Raw genomic sequence first — 17,840 nt, forward strand, 5'->3', positions numbered from 1 at the left:
CACCCATGTTAATGAAAGTGGCAGGACCTCCTTCTTTTCTAAGATGGAATGGTATTTCATTGTATGTGAACCACAATGGGTTTAGTTATTTATCCAACTACAGACTTGCTTACCTTGGCTATCATGCAGAAGGCTGAAATAAACACAGAAGAACAGATATCTCTTTTAAAATATACTGATTTCATTTCCTTTGGGCTTTGTCTAGTCATCAGCTTGTTCCATTCTGAATTTACAGAGGGGCCTTCATACTGTGTCCCATAGTGGCTGTGTCAATATATATCCTCACCCACATAGATAAGGGTTTTCCTCTTCTTCACACTCCCATCAACCTTAACCTTTTCACCTTTTCATACTAGTCATCCTAGCATGTGTAAGGTAGTTAAGATTCACATTCCTCTGATGATGAGTGATGGAGAGTAACTATTCATATATCTGGTTGTCACACGCGTGCACACACACACACACACACACACTATATCCTTTTAAAGTATCTATCCAGTTCCTCTTTGCCCATTTTCAGTTGTGTTATTTGAGGTATTTGCTACTGAGCTGTAGACATTCTCATTATTATTTGGATATGAACCCCCTAGGAGACATGGTTTGCAGCTACTTCCAGTCTGAAGACTGCCTTTTTCTTTGTGTAATTATGTAACTATAGAGACACTTCAGTTTGATTTAACCCCACTTTTTTTTAACCTTTGCATTTGTTGCCTGTGCCTTTGCTATAATATCCCAAAGCTCATTGTAGAAGTTCGCATCAAAGATCTTTCTTGTATGTATTTTTTAAAAGAAGTTTGAAAAAGAAACAATAATTACTGGGGTTGGGAAAGGGAGGAAGTGGGAAGAAGTAAGCCAAAGGGTACAAATTTGCAGTTATAGTGGATGAATAGCAGATTTAATGTGCAGGATGAGGACTGTAGTCAATGTTGTTTGCTAAATGTTGACAGAGAATAGTTTTAAGGGCCCTTATTCTATATAACACCAACAAAAAGATATCTATGAAAGATGATGAACACATCCAGCTGTTTGAATGTAGTAGCCATTTTACTACATGTATGTTCATCGAAAGATCATGTTGTACATCTATGTATGTAAATAGAAAAAATATATATATATATAAATAAGTGAAACAAAAGAATCTTGAAATAAATGTTGAGCCACAGAAGAAAACCAATGCAGGTAAGAATGAGGCTTCTGCAGGTGGAACAACTTGTGTCTAGAAACAGCTTGAATTGAGGGCTATGAGCATAGATCAAGTGAGAGGGCTCCCACCCAGCAAGACGCACAGTTCAAACCTCAACACTGAACAGACTGGAGTGTACTTATAAGTTAGAATTGTATCGTCATAAAAAGTGTACTTTCTGGGGAGGGGAGGGGGAGCACCAATATAACATTTGCACCTAATATCAAATGGCTAAGTAGTAAAGTATATTTATTTAAAGTGAAATAAATATACTTTAATATTTAGTATCAATAGGTTGAAAGAAAAATAATGAGGGCTTTTATCCTAGGCAGTTTTAATAGTTACTGCAAGTAAATGATGGAAATGTAATAGTTTTTGTTAGGTTTTTAAAGTAGGTAGCCAGCGGCAGAAACGGCGGACGGAGCGGCAGAGAACCCGAGCAGCAGCAGTTTCACTCACCAGGGTAGACAAGTGGTGTGGAGGTGGATGTGGATGTGGAGGCCAGCAATGGTATTAGTGAAAAGTGCTGCGTGGCAACTCACAGCAGTTCGGTTCGCGGAAAAAGGGCCGTCAGGACTGGGGATACTCCCAGAAAAAGGAGAAAAATAGGTGGGAATTCCGCCTGTCCTGACTCTTAAGCCCTTCCCGAGTCACGACACCATATATGTTAGGTTTTTAAAGTAGGTAGCCGGTAAAGGAGAACGCCACGCGGTATTCAGGCAGGAAAGAAAGTTTATTACCGAACTGCTGGCCTGTGGCCAAGATGATCCATGGCCGGAGAGAAGGGAGAGAGAGAGAGGGAGCGACCCCCACCCAGCCCTGCTTTATTTAGGGCAGGGGCAAGAGGTGTGGCCAGGTGGATTAGGAGGTAACCTCAGGGAAAGGGGAGGTAACTGCCTCCAGGTCTGCAGGTTACCCAGGTAACTGGGTGGAGACTTAATGAGGTGGGGGCATCTGCATGTAGCCCTCAGGGAGAGGACCTAACAGTTTTAAAAAGCAAGCATAATTAGTACATGTCTGTCTGTGTACAGAGCCTGTGGCTCTTCTGGCTCCTCTCTTGTTTATTGGTGAACCTGGGAAGGTCTAAGTGTCAGCGGAGCCAGGAAGAGAGTAAAATATTGGGGGCCACTTCACTATTCTTTGGTAACTCCTTCCTTCCTTCATCTATCTCATAATACTTGATTATATTCAGATTGAGATATTATATTTTCAAATTTTGAGGTGACAGTGTTGGTATTTTTCTTATTCTTTAATAAGCCTCCACAAAACATATTTTTTAAAATATTCTGGAGCTGTGGACCAGTGACTCACACTTGTAATTCTAGCTACTCAGGAGGTTGAGATCTGAGAATTGTAGTTCAAAGCCAGCCCGTGGCAGGAAAGCCCATAAGACCCATCTCCAGTTAACCGCCAATAACCCAGAGGTAAAACTGTGTAAACAGCTCAAGGATATTGCCTGAGTTCAAGCCCCAGGACTGGTGTGCACGTGTGCACACACACGCACGTGCATACACACACACATACACAAAAGTACATCAGCCTACATGAAATAAGATAATCCAATTTAAAAGTCATTGTACTTAAGAAAACAAGTACCATCTCACGAAACAATTATAGAAAAAAATTAGCACTTGGATACAATCGAATCTACTGTTTGGTGTTGTGTATTTATTTAATTTCATTAGATGTTTCCTTGGCTTACATAATGTTCTTTCTCCAAAATTATCTACATACCTTGCTACTTAATCATCAAATTGTTTCTCTATTTATTTAACTCTTAAAGAGTTATTTTGTTGTATGTACAATCAAGAGCTTTAATAGCAAACATTAATCACATATAGGATATATTTGTGATGATACATATAAAGTATCTTTATTCTTTAATTAACTGATAGACTCTGACTAGAAAGCACATGAAAAATTTTCACCCTGAGTCACAAATGGAATACCTACCCATATTAAAAAGACAGTGTTCACCGGTGATATGAATCTGAATGTCATTCTTGTCATAAACGACCAATTCTGTTTCGAGGTGACATTCATGGACGCCAAGATTACATAGCAGGATGCATCTAGATATTTGTTCCCACATATGGCAAATCTGAAGAGCAAATTGTTCCCAGTGCTAATAATGTTAGTAGCATGTCTCTGACATGCATACCTTCCCCCTTGTACTACAGAGCTTGAGGAAAGTTGCTCTATTATGAAGCCTACTGTGATGATTTCCTTGGGAAACACCAGCAGTGTTGGAAAGTATGCAGGTGTCACAGTGATGGTGAGTTAAGGGTGTCGGTCATGTCACATTGCTAGACACCCATTAGGATCTCAGCATCTTAATTATACCCTAATTGCTTGTATTATCCCTCAGGTAACTGATCAGATCCCCAGATTACTCAAACTCTCTTCACTTTGATAGAAAAAAAAGAAAGGAAAAGAAAAGACAGTATTATCCAAACTTCTCAGGCTAGACACTTCCCCAAGTATTGGTTCCAACCATCTGTGTTCAGGGAGCTGGATGCTAGGTTTCATATAAATGAGTCCATGTATCTTCCACCTTCCATGTAAACCAGGATATCAGAAATTCTCTTTCTTGCCAGACATTGGTGGCTCATGTCTGTAAATCTAGCTACTCAACAGGCTGAAATCTGAGGATCACAGTTCAAAACCAGCCTAGGAAGAAAAGACCATGAGACACATCTCATTAACCACCAAACCTCACCCTCCTCCCCAGAAGTGGAGCTGTGGCTCAAGTGGTAGACAGTAAGCCTTGAGCAAAAAGACTCAGGAAAAGTGCCCAGGTCTTGAGTTCAAACCCAGGACTGGCACACACACATACACACACACACACACACACACACACACACACACACACACACACGAAAAGAAATATTCTTTCTTCTAATCATCCCCATAACCCACATTATCCATAAAAGACAGAAATTGCATATCAATCCTTGCAATTACTTTAGGTTCCTCTTTCATGCATTCATGCGAGTTCTGGGGTTTGGAATCCGAGTAGCCCTGGGTTGGGGAGGGGAGTAGGCAATAAAGAGAGTTGTGAGGCTGTGCAAAGCAGGACCTAAGTGAGAGGGAAAATATCTCCAACTGAACTTCTGTTAATTAGACCTCAAGGGTTACTACCTTCTAGAGAGGGCAGGCTCCATCTCCCTGGGTACGGTATTTTCCAGGGGCAGAGAAGAAACAGTAGCTAGACCTAGCCAATGCCACAATTTAAAAGAAGCATTTACTGTAAAGATATCAATCCTTCTCCTCGAGGGGGACTTCAAACCCTGATCAGCTGGGCCAGTGATGGAATTTCAGGTCCTAAGAGGGAGGAGCTAAGGCAGGGAGTCCTGATCTCCAGAGTCACAGGCATCTCATTATTAAGTACCACTCAGGGATTAGGGTGACAATAAATAGCAGTCTGCCCAGGGACTCATAAGGAACTGAATGATGCTTTGCCAATTATAACCCCCTTCCCATTGCTCCCTCTCTTCTCACCCCTGCTCTCTCAGCCTGGCTTCCTAACTGCAAGACACAAGGTCAGGACACAAGGTCAGTGACCCCTCAACCAGGACCTGGCCTTTCAAGTTCCTTGTGCTCCAGGCCTCCAGTACCATTCTTCTCTGAGCACCCTGTCCAGTGGCCTCTCTAGACTTTGTCATTGCCCACGACTGTTCCAGGGAGAGTGTAAAATTCAGTTACCTCGTTCTGTCACCACAAGCTTTAGTCTTTCCAGTTTATTCATTCTTAATCTTTTGCCACTAACACTTTTTCAAGATCATCTACCAAGATGCTCTGTCGATTTCTCTCTTTCCTTCCCAGCTGAGTTGGCAGGACACCATTTTATCATTAGGCTAAATGTCTCTGTTTCTGATCCCTTCATCATATCAACATCTCAACCCCGAGTGAGGCAGGTACCTGCTTGTTGAATGCCAGCAGACCTCTGGAAAACAACAACACAATATTAAGTAGAATGGTGTCACTCTGTATTTGTGGTTACCAGCTTGGCCCAAGTCCTCATCTCTGGTGCTCTGAAGTTTCTCTTTCATAATGTCATTCTTACATTTCCTACTACATTTTCAAGTCTTCTTTGCTTATCATGAAATGCAAGCTTTCTTCTCGTGTGTGTGTGTGTGTGTGTGTGTGTGTGTCTGTCTGTCTGTCTGTCTGTCTGTGTGTCTGACACTGTATATGTGTGTGTGTATCAGTCCTAGGGCTTGAACTCAGGGCCTGGGTATTGTCCCTGAGCTTTCTTTTTTTGTTTAAGGCTGGCACTCTACCACTTGAGCAACAACTGCCCTTCTGGTTCTCTTTTTAATGGTTAATTGGAGATAAAAGTCTCACAGACTTTCCTGCCCTAGCTGGCTTCAAACCATGATCCTCAGATCTCAAGCTTGCAGAGTAGTTAGGGTTAAAGGTGTTGAGCCACCTGCACCTAGCTTCCTTTCCTCTCTTTGATGCTTATGCTAATATCAAAGGGCCATGATATGCAACCAAAGAGTGCCTGCATCCATTCGTTTATTTTCTTTCCTATAAAATGTGATGTCTAGTCTCCTCTCTGAGGTCATTTTTCTACAGCTGAGCTTGAAACTCCTTCCCCTATGTCTTTATCAAGAACTCTATACACTGTACGCATCCCAGTCTCCTCTCATCTGCTTCCTCTTGTCTAGAGTAGCTAGTTTGTCCTTTGGCCTAATGTCCTGTTCAGATAGTAGATACTTGCCCAGTATAATTTTTTGTGCCAGTACTGGGGCTTGAATTCAGGGCCTTGAAGCCATTCCTTTGCTTTTTTGCTCAATAAGGATGCTCTACTCACTTCTGAAATTTTAGTGGCTAATTGGAGGAAAGAGTCTGGTGAACTTTCTTGTCCAGGGTGGCTTTGAACCCCAACCTCAGTCTCCTGAGTAGCTAACATTGTAAGCATGATCCACCAATGTCTGGCCCAGCCAATATAATTTTTGTAGTATTCACAATTATTTCACAGTAGTATTTTCTATTACTGTTATAAGGACATAAATGAAACTACTATTAGTAGCATATAGTTTACATAGTATATTATAAAAAATCTTTGCATTGCAAGTAGCACAAACATTAATGTTTTCTCTTTCTAGCCATCTCCTGAACACATAATCACTATGAGATTTTGCTCATGCGTGCATGTTTGAAGTAATGTAGATGTTAAGGTTTTCCCACACAAATGGAATTATACAGTTTTTCCAGTTTTGCCACATGCTCTTTTCCATGTTACACAATTTAGATATCTTTCTGCATCACTATGTATACACGTACCTCATTCTTTTTAATAACTGCATTTTATTTTAATGGCTTTCTCATGTTCCAACTCCTTTAATTGCTGGGTGCTTAGAATAATGCCGACACACAGTGGTCCTCTAGGAGCATACAGTGAATAAGGGAATGAATAAATTATACTGTGTGTAAACATATCATACTTAAACCAGTCCTCTACTGATCAACAGGTGGGTTAACTAATAATGAATAATACTAATCTGTTAGAGATAAATCTAGCCCTTCTATTGTATTTCTGGTCCATTTATGCTAAAAGCCATGGAAAAACTGGGATTCCAGGGAACACTCCTGAATATAATAAAGGCAGTCTATGACAAACCAACAGCAAGCATAATTCTAAATGGTGAAAAACTAAAGCCATTCCCTTTAAAATCAGGAGCAAGACAGCGATGTCCACTCTCTCCCCTTCTCTTCAACACAGTACTAGAATTCCTAGCCAGAGAAATTAGGCAAGAAGAAAATATAAAGGGGATCCAAATCGGAAAAGATGAAGTTAAACTTTCTCTCTTCGCAGATGACATGGTCCTATACCTAAAGAACCCGATTGGCTCTACTCCCAAGCTACTAGAGCTGATCCAAAACTTTGGCAAAGTTGTAGGACATAAAATAAACCCTCAAAAATCAATGGCCTTTCTATATGCTAATGACCCAAACGCCGAGGCTGAAATCAGGAAAGCAACTCCTTTTGCAATATCCTCAAAAAACATCAAATACCTAGGAATAACCTTAACCAAAGAAGCGAAAGACCCCTATGTGAGAACTTTAAAAACATGAAAACCGAAATTAAGGCAGAACTAACGAAATGGAAAAACCTCCCATGCTCCTGAATTGGGAGGATTAATATAATAAAAATGGCAATATTGCCAAAGGCTATCTACAAATTCAATGCAATACCCATTAATATCCCAACACAATTTTTTTTTATTAATTGGACATAAATTTTTTTACAAGGTGTTGTGCAAAGAGGGTGCAGTTACATAGTAGGGCAGTGTGTACATTTCTTGTGATATCTTACGACCTGTTTTTCTATCCCTTGTCTAGGTCAGGTTGACATATATGCAATATACAATGTATCAAGAACATATACAGTATTCACAGACTTGGTCTCTACTGTCTCTCCATCTCCCTTTGTTAACAGTCATATATCAGGGAGATCATGCCCCTTTGTTTTCTGTGTTCTAGGCTTGTCTCACTCAACATTATTTGTTCAAGTTCTGACCATTTCCCTGCGAGTAACAGTATTTCATCATTCCTAATCGCTATGTAGTATTCCATTGTGTATAAGTACCATATTTTTTGGATCCATTCGTCTGTGGAGGGGCATCTGGGTTGTTTCCATATTTTGGCTATTGTGAATTGTGCTGCGATAAACATGGAAGTACAAATGCCTTTTTGATATCTTGGATTTTGCTGTTTAGAATAGATGCCTAGGAGTGGTATGGCTGGGTCATAGGGTAGGTCTATATTGAGCTTTTTGAGAAACCTCCATACTGTTCTCCAAAGTGGTTGTACTAATTTGCACTCCCACCAACAATGGAGAAGGGTTCCTCTTTCCCCACAGCCCCTCCAGCATTTGTTGTTTCCTGAGTTCAGAGTATAGGCCATTCTAACTGGGGTGAGGTGGTATCTCAGGGTTGTTTTTATTTGCATTTCCTTTACTAGCAGGGATGTTGAGCATTTCCTCATATGTTTCTTTGCCATTTTTATATCTTCTCTTGTGAAGTCTCTCTTTAGCTCTTTTGCCCATTTCCTAATAGGTTTATTGGGCTTGGAGGGGCTTAGTTTTTTGAGTTCTCTGTAGATGACCGATATCAGGCCTTTGTCTGTTACTGTGCTGGTAAATATCCTTTCCCATATCGTTGGCTGTCTTTCTATTTTGGTGGCTATGTCCTTAGCTGTGCAGAAACTTTTTAATTTGTAGTAGTCCCATTTGTCGAGTCTTTCCCCTATTTGTTGTGCCCCTGGGACTCTATTCAGGAAGTTCCTTCCTGTGCCTATAAGTTCTAGTGTCTTTCCTACTCTGTCCTTCAGTAGTTTCAAGGATTCAGGTCTGATGTTGAGGTCCTTGATCCATTTTGAGTTGATCTTGGTGCATGGTGATAGGCTTGGGTCTACTTTGAGTTTTCTGCATATGGCTGCCCAGTTCTCCCAGCACCAGTAGTTGAAGAGGCTATGCTTTTTCCATTGTATGTCTTTAGCTCCTTTGTCGAATATCAGTTGGCTGTAAGAGTGCGGTTTTATTTCTGGGTCTTCAATTCTAATCCATTGGTCTTCTGATCTGTTTTTATACCAATACCATGCTGTTTTTGTTATGATGGCCTTGTAGTAGAGCTTGAAGTCTGGTATTGTGATACCTCCTGCACTGCTTTTTTTTGCCTAGAATTGCTTTGGCTATTCTAGGTTTTTTGCTGTTCCATATGAATTTATGGATTGATTTCTCTATTTCAGTGAAGAATGTGGCTGGGATTTTGATAGGTATTGCATTGAATTTGTATAACAATTTGGGCAATATGGCCATTTTCACTATATTGATTCTGCCTACCCATGAGCATGGGAGGTCTTTCCATCTCCTTGTGTCTTCTTTGATTTCCCTTATTAGATTTTTGTAGTTTTCATTGAATAGGTCCGTCACGTCCTTGGTTAAGTTGATCCCTAGGTACTTTATTCTTTTTTTGGCTACTGTAAATGGGATTGTTTCCATAATTTCCTTTTGTTTGTCTATTGCTGGTGTACAGAAAAGCTGCTGACTTTTGTGGGTTGATTTTGTATCCTGCTACTTTGCCAAATTGGTTTATTAGGTGTAGGAGTTTGGGTACTGAGTTTTTTGGGTCCATCAGATATAAGATCATGTCGTCTGCGAATAGGGATAACTTGATTTCTTCCTTGCCGATGTGGATCCCTTTGATGTCCTCCTCTTGCCTTATTGCTATGGCTAGGGATTCCAGCACTATGTTGAACAGAAGTGGGGAGAGTGGGCATCCTTGTCTTGTTCCTGAGTTTAGGGGGAATGATTTAAGTTTCTCTCCATTTAATATATTAGCAGTTGGTTTGTTGTATATGGCTTTTATTGTTTTGAGGAATGTTCCATCTATTCCTGTTCTCTCCAAAGCTTTTAATAGGTATGGATGTTGTATTTTGTCAAAGGCTTTTTGGGCATTGACTGAGATAACAATGCAATTCTTAATTTTAGATCTGTTTATGTGGTGAATTACGTTGATTGATTTACGGATGTTGAACCATCCTTGTGACTGAGGGATGAAGCCTACTTGGTCATGATGTATGATTTTCTTGATCAGTTTCTGGATCCTGTTAGCTAATATTTTATTGAGGAGCTTTGCGTCTGTGTTCATTAGTGATATTGGTCTGTAGTTCTCTTTTTTTGTTGGATCTTTGCCTGGTTTGGGAATGAGTATGATATTAGCTTCGTAGAATGAGTTTGGGATTTCTCCCTCTGTTTCTATTTCGCAGAAGAGTTTGAGGAGTATTGGTATTAGCTCCTCACTAAAGGTTTTGTAGAATTCGTTGGTGAATCCATCTGGGCCTGGGCTTTTCTTAGTAGGGAGGTTCTTGATTACCTCCTGTATCTCACCGTAAGTTATTGGTTTATTTAGCTGATTTATTTCTTCTTGGTTCAGTTTGGGCAGTTTGTACTTCTCTAAGAATTGATCTATTTCTGTAAAATTATTGTTTTTTGCTGAGTAGAGGTTTTGGAAATAGCTCCTTATGATTGTTTGAATATCGTGTGTACTTGTAATTTTTCCTGTGGAGTCCCTGATTTTACGAATATGAGTCTCTTCTCTTCTTTTTTTTGTAAGTCTTGCAAGGGGTCTGTCAATTTTGTTTATTTTCTCATAGAACCAGCTTTTAGTCTTATTTATTTGTTGAATGGTTTTTCTATTTTCAATCAGATTTATCTCTTCTTTAATCTTTGTGATCTCTCCCCTCCTAGTCGTTTTATATTCTGTCATTTCTTGTTTCTCCAGTTGTTTTAGTTTCATCGTGAGGGTATTCACCTGCTCTGCTTCCATTCTTTTAATGTGGGTGCTGAGTGCAATGATCTTGCCCCTCAGTACTGCCTTAGCTGTGTCCCATAGGTTTCTTTGTGATGTGTTTTCTTTGTCATTGTGGCTTATGAATTCGTTGATTTCATCTTTAACTTGATCTGTGGCCCAAGTGTTGGATAGCAGCGTGGGGTTTAGACTCCAAGAGTGTGTATAGGCTCTGTGGTATCTTTTGTTGTTGAGGGTTACCTTTAATCCACTGTGATCAGATATAATACATGGGATGATGTCAATACTTTTGTATTTGCTGAGGTTCTTTGTGTGGGCTATGACGTGGTCTATTTTGGAATATGATCCATGGGCTGCTGAAAAGAAGGTGTATTGGGTCTCTGTAGGGTGAAAGGTTCTATATAGGTCTGTTAGATCCATTTGGGAAATGCTGTTATTTAGGTCCTCAGCTCCCTTACTAATCCTCTGGGTGTTGGATCTGTCTCTTGGAGAGAGAGGAGTATTAAAGTCACCCACTATGATTGTGTTTGCGTCTATCTTGCTCTGTAATTCTTTGAGAATTTGCTTGACATATGTCGGGCCTCTTTTGTTCGGTGAGTATACATTTATCACCGTGATTTCTTGATTCTGGATTTTTCCTTGTATTAATATGTAGTGTCCTTCTTTGTCTTTTTGAGTGGACTTTAAAGAGAAGTCCAGCTTGTCTGAGATCAGAATGGCTACACCTGCCGTTTTGGTGGGTGCATTTGCTTGGTAGATCTTGCTCCATCCTTTCACTCGAAGCCTGTTTTTGTCCCTTGCTGTAAGGTGGGTCTCTTGTAGACAGCAGATGTCAACTTTTTGTTTGCGAATCCATTCTGCCAGCCTGCTCCTCTTTATCGGGGAGTTTAAACCATTTATATTTAAAGAGATCAAGGATAAGGGTGTTTTTTCTCCTTCCACTTTCTTGGTGGGCTGTTTTTTCCTCTTTTTTTTTCTTCTTGTCTTTAGTGAGCTGGTGTTTCTGCTGGACTTTGGCTATTGAAGTTTCTTTCTGATTCTGTCTGTGTGTCTTTTACAATCTCTGTTGGGTGGGGTTCCCCTCTTAATATTCGCTGTAGGGCTGGTTTTTTATTCCCATACTCCTTTAGCTCCTCTTTGGTGTGGAAAGATCTGGTTCTCCCTTCGAATGTGAACTCCAATTTCGCTGGATATTTGATCCGAGGTTGTAAATTGTTATTCTGGAGTACTTGGATGGTGTTCTTCCACTCACTTCGAGCTTGGTAAGTTTGTGTGGATAAGTCAGATGTTATTCGAATCCTCTTCCCATTGAAAAAAGTTTCCTTCTTCGCTTTGGCTGAATTCAGAATTTGCTCTTTAATCTTGAGGTCTGTAGTCTTGAATATTATGTGCCTTGGGGTGGTTTTCCTGGGGTCTGGCCTGCCAGGTGTTCTATAGGCTTCGGTTACCTGGATGGGGTCCCCTGTGAGATTGGGGAAGTTTTCTGCAATAACTTTATTGAGGACATGATTAAGCCCTCTGCTCCGGTATTCAGCTCCTTCTTCTATTCCAATTATGCGCAGATTATATCTCTTGTCTTTGTCCATTAGTTCCTGGATTAGTCTTCCCTGAAGCTTCACCTTTTCTTGGAGTGTGGTCATTTTCTGGTTGTTGTCAGCTGCTTCATCGTCCAGGCGAGAGATTCTGGATTCTATATGGTCCACTCTTTGTGTTATGGTTTCAATTGAGGAGTTTATGGATGTCAGAGAGCTATTTATGGTTGTCATATCAGCTCTGATCGTGGAGATTTCTTCCTTTAAAGAGTTGTATTTAAAATCTATTTTTTCATGCATTTCCATTCTCAGGATGTGGAGATTTTCTTTAAAGGCAGCTTGCATTGTATCCATTTTTGCTTCCATTTCTTTAAAGCAGGTTTGCATTGTATCCAGTTTTGCTTCCATTTCTTTCTTGGCTTCCTGGGTGTCCTTCCAGATTTCCGCTCTAAATTCCTGGAATTGTTTTCTGATTTCATTTCTGATGCTTTCGATCATTCCTGTTAACATGGCCTCATTTGCTTTTTTAGTCTCCATCTCCTCTTCAGTCGTGCTGCTTTTTGGAGCTGGCGAGTTGGCTTGCCCTTTGATGAACTGAGTTATGTTTCTTTGTGATTTGCGCATCTGGAGATCTGGATGGCTTCTCAGGTTTGGTTTGTAGCTCTTCCCTCCCTCCTGTGTAGGCGTGACTATGGCAGCAGGTGCTGCCGTTGTGGCCCCGCCCACCAGTGCAGGGTACGCCTACCAGAGCGGGCGCTGTCGCCGGGGGTCCCGCCCTCCTGTGCGCTGTGCGTCGACTTCAACAGGCACTTCGGCGGGATATGCCTCCCAGAGCAAGTCCCGGGTTGTTGGGTTGTGCTTGCGCCCTCCTGCGAGTCCGTTGGGGGGGGGGGCAGTATGTGTGGGGCCCAGTGGGATTGACTGTCCGGGTGTGGCTTGGCACCTTCAGACCTTACCTCCGCTGTGAGGGGGGGACGTGATCAGGCTCAGGTGACCCTGCTGGGCTGGTATTGCCCACCAGCGCCTGTGGTTTTAGTTGTAAGAGTCTGCGAGGTCCAGGCGCCTCCGGTGGGGTTTGCACAACCGGCCGTCTCCCGGCCCCTGTTGGGAAGGGGGCAGGGCCGATTCTGCCAGTTCAGGAACCTGTGGGGTGTTGGTGCTGCTGCGCCCTTCCCCTGCTAAACTGACTTCCCAGTGCCTGATGGGAGCTTCCCTACCTGATTTGGGGGTTCTTTGTTCCCTCAGGGGTGGGGGAGGGGGAGGGAGGGAGATCTAGCTTCTTTGTCGGGCTTGGGTCTCAGATAGCTGGTCTCCCGTTGGGGGAGGGGATAATGGGGCACTCACTTTTGCTGCTTTGTGTGTGTGTCCCGCACAGCCGTTGGCCCTCCAGGGGTTGGCTAAGTGTCGTGGTGGCTTCCCTGGTTCCCATTTCTGCCGCGCTGGGTTCCCTTGTCTGAACCCGGTGTGGACCCGAACTTCTCGTCACTGCCGGTGTGTGTCTTGGTCCGCACCCTGCCTTGTGTCCGTGGGGTCTCCCGCTATATGAATTCTGCGCTCCTGGCAGCCTGTCTGCCGATCGCCGGGTTCCCCTTTCCCAGCCTGACCCTGTTTGGGCCAGGGTCGGCTGGTGGGGGGAGGGTGCCCTGGTGAATCTCCGGCTCCGTGTAGGTTTTCGGTTCTTCTTTTTTGCTCCTTTTTGTTTTCCTGCGTTTCTCCACTGCTTCTGGCTGCTGGTTTTGCTGGGTTCTTGGGGTGTTGGGTGTTGGAGTTCCCAGCTCACTATTCCGTTGGAGCGAGTCGGGGTGCCTCCCTATTCTATCGGCACCATCTTTCCTCCTCCCAACACAATTTTTTAATGATATAGAGGAAGCAATCCAGAAATTTATATGGAACAATAAAAGACCCAAGATAGCAAAAACAATCCTAAGCAGAAAGAACAGTGCTGCCTCCAGCACTACAATACCCAACTTCAAGCTGTATTATAAAGCTATAGTAATAAAAACAGCTTGGTATTGGCACCGGAACAGGCCTGAAGACCAATGGAACAGAATTGAAGACCCAGAAATGAACCCACAGAACTATGCCTACTTAATCTTTGATAAAGGAGCTAAAAAAATTAGGATGGAAGAAAGATACCCTCTTTAACAAATGGTGTTGGCAAAACTGGTTCAACATATGCAACAAACTAAAACTAGATCCTTATATATCACCCTGCACCAAAATCAACTCCAAATGGATCAAAGACCTAGAAATCAAAACAGATACCCTGAAAACACTAAAGGAAGGAATAGGAGAAACACTTGGGCTCCTTGGCACAGGATGGAACTTCCTTAACACAGACCTAGAAATGCAACAAATCAAAGAAAGGATGGACAAATGGGACTGCATCCTTATATCTTCTGAACTCTGTTTCTGTTTCTACATCTGTGTTTGCTAAACAGGCACCATGTCCTGCACTGATCAGCTGAGAAACAACTTTTTTTTTTGTAGGCCATGCCACAGGTGCATGATATATATTGATGCCACAGTTCTCACAATGAATGGAAAGTGTATTCCTGTGATGTAAACCTTCTTCAGTTTCAAGTTTTAACACAATATCGGTAGTTACTTTGCACATAACAAAAACTCTTTAGGCTTGTAAGAGGTCTTGGGGGTGGGAGGGGGGACTGGGGGATGAGAGACCCACTGCCCTAGTGCTTTACAAAAGTGAATGCCAGATTGTGTCTTTTAAAAATCCAGGGGCTGGGAATATGGCCTAGTGGTAGAATGCTTGCCTCATACACATGAAGCGCTGGTTTGGATTCCCCAGCCCCACATATATAGAAAACGGCCAGAAGTGGCACTGTGGCTCAAGTGGCAGAGTGCTAGCCTTGAGCAAAAGGAAGCCAGGGACAGTGCTCTGGCCCTAAGTCCAAGGCCCAGGACTGGCAACAAAAACCAAAGCAAATAAACAAACAAAAAATATCCAGCCACTCAGTGGATGAAGTTTGTAGATAATGACACACTGTTTGAGAGCAATACTGTAGTAAGCTTGGGCTAGAGATCATGGTGGCTTCTATAGGATGATGGTGGTTGCCTTCACTGTGTTTGCTTCTCTGAATCCTTGCTCATGGTAGGCAGCCACCCAGCACACAGCCTTGATTAATCCAAGCAAGAAAAAGGCTGACAGGAAGAGGCCTACACCATCCTCAACCGAAGGTCCAGTCAGGCCTACCACCTGCAGGGTGACCTCTGTGCTGTGCCCTGAGGCTTTCAGGCTGGGATGGCGCACTCGGCAGGCATAGCGTGCTCCATGCTGCTTGTGTGGTGACTGGAAGTGGCTGCAGGTGCTCCAAGAGACTGATAGTGCCATTGGAATGGTGGCGGGGAGACTGAAGCCACCTCTTCCCTTCAGCCTTCCGAGAGCCGCCCTCTGGGCCACCCCGGAGCTCCCACTCCACCTCCAGGCCTTCAATGGGGTAGAAGTGGGACACTTGGCAGGTCAACTCTGGGGGTGCCTCCCCTGGGGCAGCCCATACAAGGGGTGCTGGCATCAGGGACACTTTGGGGGGCTTGTGCATAGAGAGCTCCAGGGTGATCTGTCCTTGTAGGTAGGGCAGGTGAACTGTCGCTAGGTAAGTGCCTTCCTGAAAGGGTTGCACCCCGCGGGTAGCCAGAAGGTGCCATTCCCAGTCCACGGGCCCCAAGGTTCATCATCATCCCACGCAGCAAATGCCATTGCTCCCTCTTGGGCTTCTGCCATCTGTCCACACAGTCCAGGAGTTGCAGCCAGGGGCAGATGTCCTTTACCCCTGTGTTGGCGTCGACACTCCAAGCCAAAGGGAGGGGGACGGGGGGAGAGATGCAGCAGCCACTGTGGGGCATGCCAGCCCCAGATGCCTTGCAGCTTTAAGAGGCGGTTCTAGCCGGCCCGCCTACTTTCCCAGCCCCTGGAGCCGCGTGGCTGTTAGCCCCGCCTGCCTTCCGGGTCCAGAACCGGAAAGGTGGCTCTAACCAGCCCCGCCTCCAGCCTGGGACCGGGTATGAGCCAAGATGGCCGCTGGTGGTGAACCCAGACGCGGTCCTGTGGGCCATGACGTAGATTTACGCCACCCTTAGGGGAGGTCCCTCGGTGCCCCACCCTTGATGGACATCCCAGGCAGCCAATCACAGCACCTAGCTAGGTACGCTACATTCCCTCCTCTTCCTGCTGCCATCCGGCCTTTATGAACGTGGTTCCCTCCTTATTAAAACCGGAAGACTGCGTGACATTTCCCCAGAATCATCTCAGTGTTCTTAAATGTAAGGGGGGCTGGGGGTGGGCGGTTTCGTGACTCTACCTCACCTTGGCTCATCCCGCGGGGTACGCTCCCCGCCTCTCCCGCTGGCCAGGAGAACGCTGGGGGGTGAAGGACCCCAACAAGCCTCAAGGGTGGGGGGGGCATGTAAGAGAAGCTCAAGTCCATGATGGCATCTTTACCCAGCTGGACTTGAAGGACAGGGGTTTGAGTGAGAACAGTAGCACCACCGTGGCCTTGGTGATGGGGTACAGGCTCCTGCTGAGGTTCCGGCTGTGGTTGGTTGCAGGAGGATGGAGAGTTTTCAAGACAGAGCTCGAGCTGGGGATATGGCCTAGTGGCAAGAGAGCTCGCCTCGTATACATGAAGCCCTGGATTCGATTCCCCAGCACCACATATACAGAAAATGGTCAGAAGTGGCGCTGTGGCTCGAGTGGCAGAGTGCTAGCCTTGAGCAAAAAGAAGCCAGGGAGGGACAGTGCTCAGACCCTGAGTCCAAGCCCCAGGACTGGCCAAAAAAACAAAAACAAAACAAAAGCCAAAGGCAGAGCTCGACAGGCAGCCAATCAGCCAAGCTCCTCCACGAACCAGCACTGGATCGCCTTGGATCCTGCCAAGGCGGCAGTCACCAGGCCCAAAGCCACAGCCAGGAGCAGGCCGGCGGGATCCATGGCATGGCCCTCTCTGCGCTACCCCAGCCTCTCCTTCCCCTTTCGCTTTCCCAGGAGGAGGCACGCCTTGCCTGGGCGCCTCACCTGGCCCCAGCGTGCATCCCCTGAAAAACAACTTTTTTTTTTCTTCAAATTTTTATTATCAAACTTATGTACAGAGAGGTTACAGTTTCACACGTTAGGCATTGGATACATTTCTTGTACTGTTTGTTACCTCATCCCTCATACCCCCCTCCCTCCTCCCCCTTTCCCTTTCCCCCCCTGAGGTGTTCAGTTCACTTACACCAGTTTTGCAAGTATTGCTTTTGTAGTTGTTTGTCTTTTTTTACCCTCTGTCTCTCGATTTTGGTATTCCCTTTCAATTTCCTAGTTCTAATACTAGTATACACAGTTTTCAATGTACTCAGATAAGATTACAGAGATAGTGTAGGTACAACCACAGGAAGGTGATACAAGAACATCATCAATAATAGAAGCTACAGATACACATGGGACGTTGAAAGTAGTTACAACTGTGATATAACAATAGTTTCCATAACATGGAGTTCATTTCACTTAGCATCATCTTATGTGTTCATAAGGGTATAGCTATTGGGCTCTTGTGATCCTCTGCTATGACTTGCCTAAACCTGTACTAATTATTCCCAGTAAGGGAGACCATAGAGTCCATGTTTCTTTGGGTCTGGCTCACTTCACTTAGCATAATTTTTTCCAAGTCCTTCCATTTCCTTACAAATGGGGCAATGTCATTCTTTCTGATAGAGGCATAAAATTCCATTGTGTATATGTACCACATTTTCCTGATCCATTCGTCTACTGAGGGGCATTTGGGTTGGTTCCAGATTCTAGCTATGACA

The 17,840-nt window shown here is 43.9% G+C and overlaps 1 pseudogene; it reads right to left on the reverse strand.

The window, feature by feature from the left end:
- Window positions 1-7,492: 7,492 nt before the first annotated feature.
- On the reverse strand, window positions 7,493-16,983 carry LOC125360218 (annotated as a pseudogene).
- Between the last annotated feature and the right edge of the window lie 857 nt (window positions 16,984-17,840).

Source organism: Perognathus longimembris, chromosome 11 (genome assembly GCF_023159225.1).
Source record: "Perognathus longimembris pacificus isolate PPM17 chromosome 11, ASM2315922v1, whole genome shotgun sequence".
Lineage (NCBI taxonomy): Eukaryota > Metazoa > Chordata > Mammalia > Rodentia > Heteromyidae > Perognathus > Perognathus longimembris.